Source organism: Stegodyphus dumicola, chromosome 4 (assembly GCF_044657685.1).
Source record: "Stegodyphus dumicola isolate Sdum_Otavi_A_Nest chromosome 4, ASM4465768v1".
Taxonomy (NCBI): Eukaryota; Metazoa; Arthropoda; class Arachnida; order Araneae; family Eresidae; genus Stegodyphus; species Stegodyphus dumicola.
The window spans coordinates 262,624,346-262,640,531 of NC_140771.1; the positions used below are offsets into that span (position 1 = coordinate 262,624,346).

The 16,186-nt window shown below is 33.4% G+C and overlaps 1 long non-coding RNA gene across 4 annotated transcripts in view; it reads right to left on the reverse strand.

Annotated features, from left to right (window-relative positions):
* Window positions 1–12,990, reverse strand: part of LOC118206125 (uncharacterized) — a 111,683-nt gene extending 98,693 nt beyond the window's left edge. For 3 of the 4 annotated variants that reach the window (XR_015040925.1, XR_015040926.1, XR_015040927.1), the window contains exons 1-2: window positions 12,824–12,990; window positions 6,362–6,507 (exon numbers count right to left, since the gene is read on the reverse strand). This is a non-coding gene — a long non-coding RNA (uncharacterized LOC118206125). The remainder of the gene's footprint in view (window positions 1–6,361; window positions 6,508–12,823) is intronic. The other variant, XR_015040928.1, reaches the window with a different exon arrangement.
* Window positions 12,991–16,186: the final 3,196 nt, after the last annotated feature.

Consider the following 16,186-nt stretch of genomic DNA (forward strand, 5'->3'; position numbering starts at 1 on the left):
TAATTATTAAACTAACTTGAAGACCTTTAACCAAGAATTTAAACATGCTGCTAATTAATGTACACAGAATCATAACCTCTAGTGCAGTAATACGAAATAGCAAATGTAATAAACAGTAACTCTTTAATCAACATTAAGAAAACTGCTGAAACTGAACATGAAACACAAAGTTAATAATTTCAAAAACAGTAATAAAAAAAGTGTTTCAAACCTTTACATGTATACACACTTTTGGGCATAATAGCAATTCAGCCTTTTAGGGCATAGTGCATGCTGCAGGAAAGGTTTGAGATGGCACACAAAGTTGTCTCAGTTCACCAGTTCCTTTGGCCAGTGAAGGCAAACTCATTAGTCAACAGAGTCAATTATCAACAGTTCAACACTGAAATCTCTTTACAAAGCCATATTTTTTAAACTTAAATTACATAGATATTTATACTGTTATACACTTAATTAGATGCTGGCTTTTAGTGAGAACGTTTTCGATCTGATTAAGGTACGTTCGCTAAGTTTCGACTTTTTTCCAACTCTCCCATCCATACTTAACTTGTATTCTTGTTTCGTGTATCTTCTTCCATTCATTCTCTGTATATGTCTAAATCATCTTGTACCTTTCTCAATATTACATCTTTTTTCGCTCCACAACACTCCCTAAAATTAACTCAATACTTCAGTTTTTAAGTCTTAGTTAAACTATATATGTATGTTGAATAAAATTTGATATTATACTTAATAATGATACTATTTATTGATAAAAGAGAATTGTAAGATAGCAAAAAACTTAAATCACAATAATGACTAACAGAACACTAATATGAACAATGGCCTTGCATCTCCTTGAAAAGTTTGCATTTTGTATGTTGTTTTTAATTTTAAGCATTATTCCAAGTTTTCATGAATAAGAGGACTTCTCGATTTACTCTTGACAAAAAGTTCATGTTTGAAAATGATTGTTCGTACGAATATGTAGACTCAAATAAGGAAAACATCAAACGTTAGTTTTTTAAGCTGATTATATGTGTCGGGAATAATATTATTCCACATGTTAAAAATCAGCATATCTTCCTTCTCCAGGTTACTCGTGCTGTGAACTAAGCACACATTATTTTTCTCAATGTTTCTGTGTCTGAGATGTTCAAATTTCAAGTTCCGTATATATATATATATATATTTTTTTTTTTTTTTAATCCAGCAATTGATTTCAGAGTTGCCAATGTGAATACTAAACAGAAAAATTCAATTCTGTTTCACTAGTATTAAGGGGTTTTTAAACAAAGGCTAACGTTGCTTTGCTAATTCTGAATTCCTGAAACCTGCTGAGAAAAACTTCTCTCGTATCTAAAACTGTTAATTTGAAATAGCAAATGTCAATATTAGATCTATTTTCTTGGGGATGTTTCAACAGGCTTGGAAAGTGAATCAAAGTTTCTGTTTCAAAATCTTGAGCAAAAAGAGATAATTTGCTTTTAAATGAAATACTTACCATCGTAAATGAAATAGCTTCTTACAACATCAGAAAAATTGTGTTTCCTTTCTTCTGTAGTTTTTTTCATTAAGCTGATTTAGATGAGATGTAATGTCTACCATAAAATAAAATTTTTGGATCCACTGATCATTCATTAGTTCTAGATTATAAACACTCTTTTCAAGGAGAAATGCTTTAATTTCTGTTAATAAGGATGCAAAATGTTTCAAAACATTTCCTCTTGATAACCAATGCACTTTATTATTCAGCAGAAGATCTGAGTACTTGCTCTCTATTTCAACTAAAAATTCCTTAACTGGTGATGATTAAAAACTTTAGTTATAATGGGGTTCATAATAATATAATCACGAATTCCATAACTTTGCAAATTTCTTCTGGAAATGTCTGCGCACAAAGCACTTTTTGATGAATGATACGAGGGTAAGTAAGATCTTGTTACTGATTTTTCCTTTCAAAATAATAACAAATACATTTCTTACGCCGGTCATTCTTTTTGCCCTGTCTGTTGCAATTGAGACAAGTTTATCGAGTGGAATATGATGTTTATGAATACATCCAATTACAGCAATTGCAATATCTTCTTCACGTGTTTGACTTTCTTCTTCACGTGTTTGAAGGGCAGTGGGTTTTTGGGGGAATAGAGCACAAATCAGGTCGCTGTTTTTTAGTTGCTGTGCCAGACAGAACAGCGGATACTCTTCTCGCTTTAATTAAGGATTGGATCAAACCGTTAACCCAGATTATTTCGGACTGCTGGAAAGCTTATGACCGTTTGAGCAAAGAAGGTTTTAATCACTTGCAAGTTAACCATTCGCTCCATTTCGTAGATCCTGAAACCGGAGCTCATACTAACACAGTTGAAAGACAATGGCGTGACTTCAAAAATTCTTTGCCGGTTTACAATCGTCGAGGAGATTTTGAAGGATACATAGCCTGGTATTTGTTTAGGAAAATTTGCTCTGCATTGAATGAGCATCCATATGTTAAATTTCTTGAAATTATTAGAGACATAGACTGGGAAGATTGGCATGTACTTCAGGGAGGGGCGGTTAAAGGATCTTCGAAATCTTAAAAACAATACCTATTATTGGATTTTTTTTTCAAATTTTTTTGTTATTTTTCATCTTCATGATCCATTAATTTGGCTCTAAATTGCTTTATCTATTTATAATTTTTTTTTTTTTTTAAATTTTTTTATTCCTGCCCTTGATATTACATTTTCCAAATTTTTTTCATTGATATCTAAATTATGATTCCGATTTTTTTTTTGTGATACTTATCAATAAACAACAGATTAAATGATTCAAGAAAAATGTAAGTACATATTTTTCTTTTATTTTATAATTGTATACTTCAATTTTTGTTAAAAAAATTCATACACTATTTTTAAAAATTGCTGAGATAATTATTGTCACATATGTTTTACTGTTAATTATATTCTATACATTTATATTTTTATATTTTTATATATAAGGTATTTTAAAGTATTTGAATTTAATAATATTCTAATTCTTTTAAATGTTGGATGATGGTTTTTAATTCGATATTCAATTTCAGTAATAATTTAATCTAATTAAACGTTGGCACAATGTTTTATAGCAGTGTTTTTATTCTCTTCTTTGCTATATGAAAGTAATAACCAAACCAAAACCGAAAGTAATAACCTTACTTTAGTATTTTATACTCATAGTAAATGTATTTATTTACACTTGCCTGCCATCTTAAAAAACGGCATTTTCAACAAAAAATTAATCTATTACTTCTAACGATATTTATTTTTTTTTAAGTTTCGAATACTTTGAAAACAGCGTTTTTCAAGATGGCTGACGTTTGTAAAAATCGTGCCAACATATGCGCCAACGTAAATCGCCAAAAATCCGTGCAACCGTCTAACAAAGTAGCACCCAAGCTGTTACCCGGATGGGCATTGATGCGTTGGTGAATGTCCCCCTGCAAGATTGTTTGCCATACATGCTCCAATATTCAAGTTAGATCACTCTGATCTACAATGGTACAAGATGCTTGCTCATCAGAGCCCAGACATACTCTATTGAAAAGAGACATTTGGCAACCATGCCTGCCATAGAAGTGTTGAAAAAACACAAAGACTACCATAAGTAAAAAGGTGCAAGGTTGAGCATTATCCTATGGAAATATATGTTCAGAGGTACGTGAAAGGAATGGCAACACTATGGGGTGCTGAATCTTGTATTCGATGCTGTAAGGATGTCATGTAATGACAACCACCGAGGTCCAGCTAACAAATGAAATAACCATACCATAACTTCTGGCTGATAGACTCTGTGGAGAACAACAATTAGGTGAGTATGCCACCACCGTTCTGGGCATCTCCAGAAACATCTTCACTGGTCATTGGGGTTCATCACTGAATATAATTCTATTTCAGTCTGCGAGATCCCAGGCCAAATGCACTTCCCACCACAGCAGACATGCTTGATGGTGTGGAACAGTGAGGGGCAGTCAGTGCCATGATTTCAGCCCCCATTTACCAAGTTTTTATATTAACAGTCACTCTGATGTTCTGGTTACTTGTTGGATCATTCATAAGCACCGATTGGACAATCAGGCTGTTCTCGCATTCTGTTGTTACTCTCAGTCAACCGCTACTTTTTTGAAGCTCCGTACAACCATGCTTCGCCTGTTCCTAACAACATCATCAAAAATGGTAACATCGCTCTGACCCAATTTCCTAGCAACCCCTGCTATTTGACCATCTTGCTGTTGTTAATACAACTGCAGGTCCTCTCTCAAATGGTGACATTTGCTCATAATGCTTGAGAAGCCATCTGCAAAGCATTGGTACAGTCCATGTGGGTTGACAGAACAGACTGGCATGGAAATTATGCCTTAGCATTAGAATGCCCTGTTATTTTATATACCATCCGGATGCTCTGTAGTAATGAGCTGGAGCTCCAACTAGTCAGTCATTAGCTGCCAAAAGTTATCATAAGGTATGGGCATATACAATTGCGCCCCATTCATATAATACCACATTGATGCGTCACTTTTTAGAGTGTACAAATGAATTAAAAGCTATTTAACATTTAAGGCTATTTTTAGACATTTTGAGCAGCTATGTGAAGGAAATAGGGAAAAAACCTTACAGAAGTATAGAAGACTGAATTTCTCTACTGAAAGCTATAACTAATTCCCTTTATGCTGTTCATACCGTAACCTATATTGTAATCTGAACTCCATCCACAATGCAAGCCATTTGTTTTGCAATGATGCTCAGCTTCCTTTCTTGTACAATCTACTATGCACTTAACCAGAGCAGTTGCTTTACTCCTTCTGCATGTAATTTTTTTCCTATGACAGAATTGGCAAACACTGATCGAAACACAGATCAGTGCTTCACCAGAAATGATGAGAATGAAAACCCTGCATTTGTAACAAAATTGCCATAATTTTTTATAGAAAAATGAGGGCACTGCTTTTGAAGTAGATTTTATTTTTAATGCAGTTTTTATGTTAATTAGACTCCATATGTCACCTTCAGTCACCATGGCTTGCACGAGTAACTGAAAAGTCAAAATTGCACACAGAAGACAATACACAATTTTCTGAAAATTTTTAAGTTGCCTTTCTCCACTTTATCTGCACTTTGGAAGAACTTTTTTTTTTCCTCCCAAAATGACTTAAGTATGCTTACTGCATAGTTTTAAATAAAAATACACACAAAAACCAAACACATGTGCTCAATGGCTTCAACAGGTACAGTACTAGAGTCCAATAACACTCGCACAGTGCGATGTCAGCATAATGATTTAACTGTGACAAACCAATTCTACTCTATCAGTACAATTGCTGCAGCCAGTAACACATATTAATCATGACATCAACACAATCATACATGTTTATCAATCACTTTTGCTTACTCATGTAGTCACTTGACTCAAACTTGGAATTTTCTGTAGCAATTTTTGTCATATCTTAAAAAGCATAAAATTAACTTTAGACCAAAACTCAGTCACATCATCATAATAGCGGATTTGAGTTCTGAATTATTCATGGGAAACAGGACAACCATTTAAGTCCCAAGATCCTTCAAAAAAGTATTAAAAAGTTCAAGTCAAGAATTTGTATGCTAAATTAAATACTGTTAAGAAAAACAAGTTTGAAAACATCATTAACCAACATATAGACTGAAAAGAATTATATCAGACTTATTGTGTCAAGATGTGGACCAAAAGATAGTTCTAATTTATGGTTAAGACAAGATAAGCATCATCATTTACATACTTAACCCACTCTTAAGATTACTGATCCTGACTCTGCCAGTCACTTATGAAAAAATGAAGATACAAATATTTCAAACTAAATGATCCTGCTTACATTTACAATTACAGAAGTGATCTTAGGATCCAGCTTGTACAGCCATTATATCCTACATTATATAAAGTGCAGAAACAAAACATTTTGAACACTACCCAATCACCTAAAGGGGAATAAAATATTATGGTTTTGAATTCGATTTACACAAGCCTGATTTCATCATCTACTACAATGTTTTAAAAATATGAGTTATGTTCTTTATGCTAAGCTTGTACCGTATGCATTAAATGATGCTTAAACAATATATTTTGTAAACTTTAAAACATAAACCAACTGCAGTAACACATTATTAAATAATATGATAAAGGTAGGTTAGGTTATTTGAATATGGGAAAGCTACAAGGGCTGTCTGCCTAAGAGGGAGGACAATTTGAGACAAGCTGGCTTGTATTTATCAGCCTGTCCCCATGAGTTTTGACCCAAACTGGATCAAACTGTCAGTATTCAGTAGTGTGGGCCACTGGTGAGGCAATACAATAAAGAATATGCCAACATTAATGTACTGCGGAAAGAACATACTCATCAGCATTTGTATCCATATCTTCTTTAATAAAAAAAACTCAACATTTTCATATTCATCATCTTCATCAGACTCCCGTTCACAGAATTCAACATGGGCAGGCTCATTTTCATATGCATAAAGAGGTACAGGCATTGATAACAAGCTAAAAATAATAAAATTTACAATATCAATAGAAACAGATGCTGCCAAAATATAAAACAGGTTTTAAAATTTTTAAATTAAAAGGAAATAGTGCTCTTTTTCTGATGAAACATTACATTAAATATTTATTCCCAGTCAGAACGAATAAATTAAAAAATAAAGCACAATGAAACAAATTAAAACTCTCAAAAATTACAATAAAAAATTCATATTATACAGTGTCAAACATTCCTCTCTACATACATATAATTCTAAGTTAAATTTAAAGATTCACTTCATTCAAGGTAATTATCAGCATGGCTTTACCCAAATATTAATTAATTTACCATTCTTCTAGTGTATTTATTGGGAAATTAATTGACTTAGCAAAATAAGAAAATGAGCAAAATTTAAAGTTAGAACTCTTTTCACAATCAATCCTATCTTTTTAAGTTAGAAGGAAAAATTAGTCACCAAAATCAGGTAAAGACAAATTATCAAATACAGTACAAAGTCCGAGATCCGGACTCGTCTGCAATCCCAAATTTTAGGTCATCAGTTTACATTTAGTAAGATAGCATGTAGAAATTATCAAATTAAAAGTATGAATAGTTGTTTACAAAATAATGATGCATTTATGACTTTAAGAGAATGAAAGTTTACAATAAATAAATAAACTTCGATATTTATTTGCTTAAGACAAAATAACCCGCTGAGCAAGTATTAATTTAGGATTCAAACAAAACAAAAAAAATCAGTGTTACATCTGCAAATTTTCACAGGACTAGTTTCAATGGTTTTAGCGAACCATCGAAACTTAAAATAATTTACATTTAGAGAAATGTTTATTATATTAAACATTTCTCTAAATGTAAATTATTTAAGTTGCATTGTCACTTTCTCTTTATTTTTACAGATAGATATTATTCTTTATTCAATTGCCAGTCCTCCAACTGCCCTCTCGAAAATTCCCACTAAATCGTCAGTTGAAATCTTTTCATTCTCGTAAACCTCTCTACTTTTTCCACTATCAGTAGCGATATTTTCTGAATTTAGAACCATACTAGATTCCGCCATGTGTTAGTTGATTAATGATTGGGACACTGTGATCACAGATGAATAACATCAATATCCAATATACCAGTTTAATATCAACATAAAAGATTACCAGGTCAATCTTTGTATTATGGTAACTTGGTGATTTTTTGGCGAAAATTTGGTGACCAACCCTGCTACAGCAACCTGCTAGTTTTTGTTTGAACGCCATTTTGTTTTCATGAAGTAAAGGCATTTTTTTTTTTTTTACTCAACATTTTTTCCAACAATCTGCTAGCCGAATTACGCTTATGCTAGAACTTTTATGGAACAAAAGTGCTTAATCATGATGAAGATTAGGTGCGAAATTGGGAGAAAGTGCAGAATCGCAAACTGCTTGCCACGTTTTCAAGAATTGCACATACACGGTATCCATGTACATGTCGACCTATTTTCAATCAAAACAAATCCCAGAATTGCACAAAAATGGCATTGCGTAAACTCTTGACTTTATCCATGTACACTGCTAAAGTCCTAGCTAGTAACCTTTATCGTCTTACCAAAATGTCGCCAAACTACCTGTTACCATATTCCAAAGATTAGCCGATTACCATCCTGTTTGGTATATAGTTACTAGTATTTTTTTTAAAAAAATCTTAGGTATTGCTGCTCAAGATATTTCTAAACTGTCATAAGTTAATACTCACTGATGAAATATGTCATGAGTTAATACTTGGTGATGAAAGCTTAAAATAATGAAAAATTATTTCCCAGTTTGGCATCAGGGTTATAAGTTATTTGGTAGTTATTTGGTATAAGTTATTTCTAAACTGTCATAAGTTAATACTCACTGATGAAATATGTCATGAGTTAATACTTGGTGATGAAAGCTTAAAATAATGAAAAATTATTTCCCAGTTTGGCATCAGGGTTATAAGTTATTTGGTAGGTGTAAATTTGGCAGAGAACTTTGGTAGTGTTTCAGTTTGCGACATATGCCAAGCAAAAAGCTGTTTGTAGAGCCAAATTATTGATAATAGAATATGCCTATAGTGTAGTGGCTCACGTTTGTTTTCTAACACTTATGCTTTTCACCTTTACTTGCAAATGTCTGTTATTAAATATTACCAAAATGGCTTTTTATTTCCCATAGAACATATCACTATATTGACTATGGTAAGGAGCTAGCCTGTTATAATGAACGACTTTAGGCTTGGAATTTGATGACTTAGGGATCAGAACTACAACATTGTTCAGCCTGTGTAAGTACCATCCCAAGGTGACTATTTAGGAGAGAGTCCTTTCCATCAAATCGGATTCCTCAAACAAACCTTGTCTCCTTCCTTCAATCGATGTCCTGTAGCTCTCGTGTCATATCGAGTCTTCATCTTCTCTGTTGCCAAGTTAACTCACTCTTGTGCAAAATCATGTATAATTTTGAACCATAGCTGGACATCTTGGATGTACTCTTCAGGGAATGAAGGCGCATCCAAAGGACAACAAACAAGAGATCACTAGACAGACGAAGGTCGCAATTGAAGAGCATATGGGATGAGAAATAAGCCAGTGGTCTCATGGACAGCACTGGCAATAGGTCAGTAAGAATAGTGGTAGTGTCTTGTCCTAGTCCTTTTCGTTTTTGGAAACCATCAGGGAGAGGTTATTAAGGATGGTTCAATTAAACCTCTTTACCATACCGTCTGACTGAGGATGTAAAAGTGTCGATTGGGTTTTGTCGACGACAAGTAGCTTGCAGAGTTCTTTAATTACAGTTGAGCTAAAATTTCTTCTTTTACAGGAATGTAACTGAAGAGGCAATCTGAATCTGGAAATCCAGTGCTGTAACATTACATCTGCTACCGTGATAGCCTCTTGATCGGGAATAGGATGATACACTTCAGGCCACTTGGTAAAGTAACCAGTGACAATAAGGACGTATTTGTTGCCATCAGCAGTTTGTGGCAGATGTCCCAGGATGTCAAAGGCAATACATCCAAAAGGTATTCCTACATTGTAATTTTGTAGCTTCCCTTGGTTGCATTTCTTCGTTCTTTCCGACCAGCACAGGCATCGCAAGATCGGCACCACTTTTGCACGTCATCCTTTGCATTACTGCAATAGAACTCTTGAACTCTCTGCAAAGTCTTCTCTGTTAAAGTTAATTCGCTATTGTGCAAAATCATGTATCATTTTGAACCATGCCTGAACATCTTGGATGTACCCAAAGTGGTCCAATTCAAATTTCTGGTATAAGACACTGTTTCAAATATGGAGCGAGTCCCAGAAAGCCCAGTATTATTTTGCCGTAGAACTATCGATTGAAATGTCCTGTCAGGTAGGTTTTGTGTTTGAAAACTCCATTAAGTCAATTATAGGTTTAATGTCACTGTCCTGCAGCTGGTCTTTCCTGACTTCTTTGTCACTGCATAGGTCTCAATCAGCCGATGTTGATTTCATACGACCGGTTTAAGCAGCTTGTATTTCCCATTGACCTTGACACAATATGAGCAGCTTTTTAGGGCAGGGTCTTCTAAACAGGGCACATCGACATTTACATGTGATGATCCCTTCTGATGACAGACAGTCATGTCATATTCCTGGAGTCTGTATCTACCAGGCTATTTGGATTTCAAAATTCTTGAAATTTAAAAGACAGGTCAATGATGCATGATCCCATGTGGAGCAGGAATTTTCTGCTGCAGAGATAATGATGGAAATGTCCTATAGCCTTAACTATGGCAAGCAAAACACGTGTTAGGATTGGAACAGATGTTAGAACCTCCTTCAGGTTGCTAAATGCTAAATCCACACAAACTTTTTGTTTGCTGTCTGTGAAGTGGTCTTGCGATGTATGAAAAATTCTTCACAAATCTCCTATAGTAGTTGCAAAGACCCAGGAAACTTCTCAGCTGATGCACATTTTCGGGGTGTCTCCGGCCTTCAACCACTGACACCTTTTCTGGATGTGTACCCACCTTCAGCAGAGATGACACGTCCGATGTAAGTCACTTCTTGTCTGAATAATTTGCATTTGGCAGGACTCAACTTTAGACTGGCTTCGTTCACTTTCTGAAGTACCTTTCTAAGATTTTCTAAATGTTCTTCATAACTCTTCCCGACGATGATGATCATCCAAGTATATGAGACAAGCTTCACAGGAAAGACCTCTCAGCACAGTCTCCATGAGGCACATGAATGTCGCTAACGCATTACATAATCCAAATGGTGTCCAAGAATATAATCAATTTTAGGAAGAGGGCAGCTGTCTTTCTTTGTACCCTCGTTTAACCCTTTGATGCACGGTGGTCGTGCCCTGAAACCACCATTTTCAGATTTTTTTTTTCTCCTCTTTTTTCCGAAATTTTTGAGTGAAAATGAATTGATTACTGATCTTTTACATCTAAATAACACAAAATGACTGTAAAATCATATATGTTTTAGGTATTAATACTTCAGATCGGATGCCTTTTAAAATTCGTTTTCGATGAGACAAAATAACTTCCTTTTATTAATATATACAACTTTAAATTTCAAAAGTTAGTCATCGCACATCAGGATTTCTGTCATCATAAACAATAAATAATTGCAGTAATTAAACTGCATATATATAAAAAACCTCTATATATGTGGCATTTGCTATGTGGTTTCAGGGCGCGACCACTGCACCACTAGAGCATTGTGTCACAATGCTTACAATCCTCTAGAGGCTTGGTGGTCACGCCTTGAAACCACTGGCGTTTGTTTCTCAATGACGTTCGCTTGCTTTTCAAATAGGAATGTTTATTTTTACCCGGATATAGATAAAGGGTTTTGAAACCACAGAGTTTAAGTTTAATTCATTCAATGAAATTTATTTATTTCTAGGAAACATTTTCCTTAATAAAGGCTAAAAATTGAAAACTAGGAAGCATAAAGTTACCAGTAAGAAATCTCTAACAAAGTGAAAGACCATCCACATAATCCAATTGCTATATTAATTAATCTCAAAATAAATAAGAAATATTGACTTCCAGTTAACAGTTACAGAAAGAGGCTCTCTGCAGAAGCATATATGTTTTATGAAAAGAAATTTTCCCTAAATATATTAATGATTACTATTTTTATGTCATAATTTATCAGTTCTAAAGATAGCAAAAAAAGAAAAAGAATTTTCAGGAAAGCTTAACTTTGAACATTTCTATTATTTTGTGAAAGCAAAAAAAATCTGTTTATTTTACAATTTTTAATTAACATAATCTAATATTTTAAAGCATATGCATAACTTTATGATAAGAAACATATTCATGGAAGGGTTATTTCACATTAGGAAAAGCTTCTATCATTCTACAACTTTTATTTATTTTTAATTAAAACAAATTTTAAGACTATTTAACAGGAAGAGAGAAATAAAATGGAATGGAAATACCCCTATTATAAATAATCAATAAAAGTCCTGAATTTTTTTAAAAAAGTGTGGAAATTTTTCTCTTTTTAAATATTTAACATCACTGGATAAATAGTAGCATTTAGGTTGATTAGCATATTTCAGCTAAATATTCACAGTATCCTTAACTCTTACTATCTATCAAATATACCTAATATTAAAAGTTTGAAAAACATTATTATAATTAAACTGTCTTGGTCTAAACATCTTACCAGATTAATAAAGTTCTGCTTCAAGTAAGAGAAAACCAGTTATGTAATTAATTGATAATACTGTATTATATTCTACAGGATATCTTTGTTGGTTTTCCAAGAGGTTTTTCCTTTCGAATTCTGTCCTGCTTCAGAAAATATGTTATAGTGTCAAAAGCTGTTAAATACATGATTTTAGAAATTTTCAGAAAGATCATTTGAGAAATTTTACTAAAAAATTTCCTTTTTCTACTTGCAAACCAAAAACAAATTTAAGAGTTTCTAGTTTATTTACAGCGTGAACTCCGTCTAAGGTATTTTGTGCGTTATGGCATTTTGTCCCATTTTTAACGAGCATTTTAAGCACACGGTTCTGAAGAATAATGGTCAACTTAATATAATATGTGACATGACGAAAATATGGTCAGCCTATTTTTGAAGTTATACTTTACATCTGGATTTATTGTATTGAAGACTAAGAAAACGCATAATTCAAGGAAACTAACGTTTTATAATTTTAGTTTCGCACATTTAAATATTCTGGCACTTTTTTAGGAAACTAAACATATTCGACTACATTTGCACATCAAAAATTTTAATTTACTCGTATATTGAATTCCTGTGTACAAACGGAACACAAATATTAATATTTTGTATAGTTGAAAAAAAATATATAAGTGAATACATACAAAACAAGCCTTTTGAAGCTTCCTTCTCCATATCCATAATCATCTGCTAATAAGACACACGTGAAGTTATAGAACTTTTAAAATCAAAAGCCCGCGGTACACAACAGATTTGTTCTTTGGTGTAACCAAAACCACAACCGGCGAATCAGCTTTACGCTGCAACGCAGTGTTGCCAAATCGCGCAATTTTTTTGGAAATTTGCTACTTTTGACAAAACTATGCTGCCAAAATTTATGTGCTTGTGATTTTGCGAAATTTTCGCTGCTCTTTTTTCTTAAACGCACACATGTTAAAATATATTTTCTCTTAAAATTAATTTATAATAAAAAATTCCCCCCCCCTCACTTGTTCCACCAGATAGGTCATGAGGCTTGCAGAAGTAAGGAAATACCTCAGCAACAGATAAGAGCTATTAATACAGATGAATAAGACAACAGAATAATATATGAAACCTAGATCTGGAGAGAATAACGAATATATTGTTCCGGATTTTGTGTTTTAGTTAGCAATTTTTAGTAGAATTTTAATTAAAATCGTTTTATTTCACCGTGTAATGCAGCGTATGAAGAGTTTTAAGAGAAGCTACGCCGAAAAAGTAAAAATACTGGAGCACGCGGTGCTTGTAATAATAGATATCTGGTAATGTACGAGTATATTTAATCCGAATAAATGTAATTGACTACTGTGCTAGCTGTGACCGTTAATTCTAATCTTTTGCTTTACAGAAACTGGTGCACGATTGAAAAGTTTTAAAACGCCGGGGAGAAATATCTCAGTTCAGTTGTTTACATAACTGTTTTGTTGAGTGTAGCGAATTTGCAGTGAGATCGGATTAGCTTTCTCTGAGCTTTGGATTGCGTTTTATTTGATGTTTTAGTAGTTTAAAATGTAACTACTGCGTGATATTGTGCGCATATCTAAGAGGAAAAATCCAGCATTGTGTTTTAATTCTTGTGATAAGAATAAATTTCGGCGCCCCTCTGGCCTAGGCTCCCTTATACAGTGAACAATTTTGCCACCCCCATGCGGCGGCCTTTATAGCAGTTCTTTCAATCATGGCCGTAAGAATGTACAACGTTCTTCAATTCATTAAAAAAATATGACTTATTTTGATATCGGATTTCTAACTTTAACATTAGGTTAAGTGTCATTAGGTTAACTGGAAGCAGAAAAGATGAAAAATATGCAACAGTTTTCGCCGGGAATCGAACTACGGACCTTTGAAATACCGGTTCAGAGCGCAGAACCACTACACCACGAAGGCATGCTACAGAAGTTTGAGAAATACCTTCCTTATATACTCTCCTTTTTAAAGGGCGACTAGGGTTTTAGGGAACCTAGTCGCCAAATCCTGGGTGCGGAGAATCATCATCCACAACCCTTTTAGTTCGGGCGCCACTTGTAGAGTCATTAGGATTTATTTGGAAGCAGGCAACCAATATAAAAAATGAGCAACCGCCTTCGCCGGGAATCGAACCACGGGCACCAGTCCAGCGTGCTACCGTTACGCCACGAAGGCACGCTAGGGAAGTGGGAGAAATACCTTATAACTTGGCATGTTTTGATTGTCAATAAAATACATTCGCTAGATTTGGCGCGAGGTTAAATGAGCACGTTTACTAAATTTGGCGCTTTTGCGCATATATTTTCGCTGCAATTTTTTACAGTCCCTAAAATGGAAAAGAACCAATTTTATTTTTATTATTGGTTTCTTTAAATTTGAAATTACAATCATTTAGTTGGAATACTTTTCCCTCCTTGAACATTTGCATATCTTGACATTTGCATGTTATGGGTGATAACGAACAGTAGTATTTTTTTATTTATTACATGAGTTATGAGAACTAGTTATTATGTAAGAATTTAAAGTACTCTTTTTTTCATCAGTATCTGATTCAGAAGTATATGTATGTGCGTATATAAGTGTAAACACACACAGACACAAATGTATATACATATATACATTTCTGCACCCGGTCCTAATAACAGAACAGTACGGAATTAAATTTAACTTACACCATTTGAAATAAAATTACTGCAGAGATTTGCATTGTTCAAGTACTTTTCCCCTACACTCTATTATATGTACGTACGAAGGATGTGTTTATGCACATACCTATATACGCACATACATTTCTGAATCCGGAAGAGTGATACCATATACACATATATATATATATATATATTGTTGTATGATCTCAAATTCATTTAGTTCGAAAACAAGTTATTCTAATACTTGCGCAATAGCTGCAAAGTAAGATAATAATAGTTTATTTACTAAAGAAATATTGACTATATTATCTCCTAATATTAATTTTAGTAGAAGTATCTAAAAAGAGTGAACCCACAGGTAGAACCCACAGTTTAATTCTGAAAATTGTTTTAAAGTAACTTGAATGTAAATTGTTAAAAATGTTTTACGGGGACTTGAATAAAATCATGAATAACAAAATTTCAATTGGAAAAAGAAATTAAATTAAAAGCAAGTAATTATTGCCATTGATCGGAAATTAGTTGACTTTTCAAGTATTTTAAGCATTCGTAAAAAAAAAAAAAAAAAAAAAAAAAATGCTTATAAACTACTTGTGTGAAAGTGCTTTCTGTACACAAACGCAAGAAAATTTTATATTAAAGAACACTAAATCACAAAAGCACGTATGAAAGTAAATCCCAAAATAGAAATAGAAAAAAAGTAATCAACTTCATGCATCGTTATCATTACAAAAATCAATTTCATACATTTGTTTTTTATTAAATGGAAGAAAAATCAACTTCATACTATCTTAATTTATTTTTTAATCGACCGTCCGAGGAGAGTGATAAGTTTTCTTTTCTGAAGGTCAGTATCTGTCAGATTATTATTACATTATAAGGTGTTACATTATAAGGTATTATGATTACATTATAAGTATTTTTTCCACCTTCTTAGCGAGACTTCGTGGTGTAGTAGTGTGCACGCTCAGCGCGTAATTGAGAGGTCCGCGGTTCGATTTCCGGCAAGGCATTGCCACTTTTCCTTTTCTCCTGCTTCCAAACAACCTAATGTCTCTACAACATATTTTATTCAAATTTATCATACATGAGTTAAACTACCTGCGTTTCACTTTTTAGAATGAGCATAAAATTTTACTAACCATAATTATAAGGAACTAAATAAATGATTGCTAAAATGAAGATAGCGTAAGGTTGCTTATGGACATCGTGTATATCAGCGGTAGTCAACCTTTCTATACCTACCACCCACTTTGTAGGTAGTAAAATGCCCTTACCGCTCACCGGTTTCGCAGTAACCTAATTTAGCGTCAATTCAAAGTAAATGTTTGAGTGCAGCTTTACTAAAATACATAAAGTTAAATTTATCCA